The following is a 2,704-nucleotide window of genomic DNA, read 5'->3' on the forward strand; positions in this document are numbered from 1 at the left end:
ACAAAATGACAAAAAAAGACTTTACTTTAAGACTTTAACACCAATGACTTCACTGAGATTTGAGTCCTTTGTCAAACACTGTTCTCATGCTGTTGTAGCTACACCTACAGAAAGGAATGCACTGTAATCCAGAGACACCCCATGAAGTCCAATCACATGTAATCATGAAACAGGAAGTATAAAGACAGAAAAGGCCCACACAGAGCAGGAGGAGAGGTGGATGAGTCCTCCAGGAGGTCGATGTTTGTCAACGGAGATGTTTTTGTCACGAAACTTCTGTACTTCAGTTATTTTAACCCAAACCAACATCTGAAACCTAACTAAGTTATTTCATGTGAAGACGGAACTTTATTTTGAAAAGACTGTGTTCATGTAATGAGCAGAAATGTTCACGTGTTGCTGGACTTCAGTAGAAAGAACGAGGAGCCCAGAACTTCATTTCATTGGTAGAACAAAGGCTGTTTTAAGGGCAGTGGTTTAGTCCTCACTGATACAATCAGCTGCTCGTTGTTGTGTGTTCACAGCTTCTTCATCTTGCTTCTCTGGAGCGGACCGCTCACATCGGATCGTCTTCATTTAGATAGATGTTGGTGAAAACTGTGTTTGTCAGCACTTTAGAGCACACGGGAGGATCTAACATGCTTAATGATGTATGTTTATAATAGCTCGCCTTCACGCTACTGCGTGTGTGTGTGTGTGTGTGTGTGTGTGTGTGTGAGAGAGGGTTAATAACTGGGAGGTCTTCATTAAGTGTGTGTGTGTGTTCTCCTAATAGCTATTATGTAACATGTGTGGACTCATAACTCAGAATGAGAAGTCATATGATTAAATCTTCATCACTGTGTGTGTGTGTGTGTGTGTGTGTGTGTGTGTGTGTGTGTGTGCGCGCACCTAGAAGCTGCAAAATCATCAGAATTGTTATGAATGCTTTTAAACGGAGCATAAATAAAAATAATTCACATGCATGTGTTATTAAAAACCTGTATGTTCGGCTGGTATTCTGTTTAAAGGCCCAGCTCGTCTTCATCAGAGGAGGATGGAGAACATCAACAGTAACTTCTACGGCGAGTTAAGAGTGGACGAAGAACCGACACGGCAACGTGAAAACTCGAATGGCGGCGAATTTGTGTGATTAAGGGAGTTGCAGCCGGACAGAAGAGAGTCGGTTCATCAGAGAGGACGTAAAGAGGAATTTTCAGTTTGTGCATAAATACAATGAAAAGAGGTTTCCTATGATGTCATCCCCGTGTTATCAAAGCAGCTTGGTTTGTCCCTTCTGGGCTACGGTAGGAACACGGATACAAACATCTCACTCTGAGCTAAAGATTCTTAGTTTCAGGTGATCTCACACGAAGAAAACATACTTATTCATATTATATGTCTGACAATAGATCTTTTAAATAATCTTCCTTCTGATGAAGCAGTGAGAACAGATCAGAGATTAAAGAGATCAGACAAAATCCACTCCCTCCATCTGGGAACGCTTTGCTTTTGTTTTCTTTTGATTGTATGAATGTGGATGTCATTGTTTTATTATTTTAATACATTTGATTAGATTTCTCCATCATTGATCTCTTTACGTTTATCCCTCGTCTCTTTCTCTTTCCTTCCTTCCTTCCTCTCCTTCCTTCTTGTTTTCTCTTACTTCTTTGTATCATTCTTACTTGTCCCTTCACTTCTCTTTAAGTTTGAGGATCAGGTTGTTTGTTTTTCAATCCTCCCTTTCCTTTCATTTCCTCGTCCTCTATCATCATTTCTGTTTGGTTCCCTTCTTTGACTTTTATTTGATTATATTTCAGTTACAGTCAGAATTATTTGAAGTTGTTAAAGTCTTAAATTTATCTCATAATATATATATATATTTAACTGTTATAGTCTATAACACTCCCTCAGAGTGCAGCACAATGTTACAAAATAGTATTATAATATTATATAAAATGTAACATTAAAAGCGGTTCAATCAGTGAAAAAAGAGAATATAAATAGAACTATTAGATTTAACCGCAACACAACTTCACTTCAAAGGTGATGAGCTGCAGAGATAACATGCTTTTGACTTTCAAGTTATAAAGTTCCTCTTCTGTATTGATCCATCTACTGTAGAACACACACACACACACACACACACACACACACACACGCACGCACGCATCTTAAAACTCTGGAGAGAGTTAATTAAAACCTCAGTCATCCCGTTAGATATTGATTGTTTAGTGATGAGGGAACGTGTAGTTCCAACAAGAACAAACGCAGCGAGGTTAAACAACTTTTTTCAATAATTGGAGAAACTACTGAAGTGAGAGCTGCTGCAGCTCGTTGTCGTCTGAATGATGACGGTACATGTTCCTGCTCAACGACTACAACTCCCATGAGGCACCGGCAGCCGTACATGAGACGTGTTGGTGTTAACATATAATAACTGTTTTTATCTTCATATTGTCCCACAATGCAATGCAGGAAAATCTTGGAAAACAAAACACAAGTTTTAAATCTATGGGTTTATCGGGATTATACAATTTAAGAGTTAAGATATTTAAGTCTCTCTTTCCTCCATAACACGTCGTCTTTCAAATTCACCAAAAGTTACCATTACATAACGCCTCATTTGAATATTTAAACATAACGTTTCAGAAAACTTGTAATAAAATAAATACTCCTCTTAATGTGAGTGATGAAGTGGTGAAGTTTCATGGTGATATCTATG

The 2,704-nt window shown here is 38.2% G+C and overlaps 1 protein-coding gene across 1 annotated transcript in view; it reads right to left on the minus strand.

Moving 5' to 3' along the window:
* LOC116381148 (glutamate receptor ionotropic, delta-1-like) overlaps positions 1-2,704 on the minus strand; it is a 50,102-nt gene that overhangs the window by 38,833 nt on the left and 8,565 nt on the right. The window lies entirely within an intron of this gene.

This window comes from Anarrhichthys ocellatus, unplaced genomic scaffold (genome assembly GCF_004355925.1).
Source record: "Anarrhichthys ocellatus isolate YVR2014 unplaced genomic scaffold, GSC_Weel_1.0 scaffold4, whole genome shotgun sequence".
Taxonomy (NCBI): domain Eukaryota; kingdom Metazoa; phylum Chordata; class Actinopteri; order Perciformes; family Anarhichadidae; genus Anarrhichthys; species Anarrhichthys ocellatus.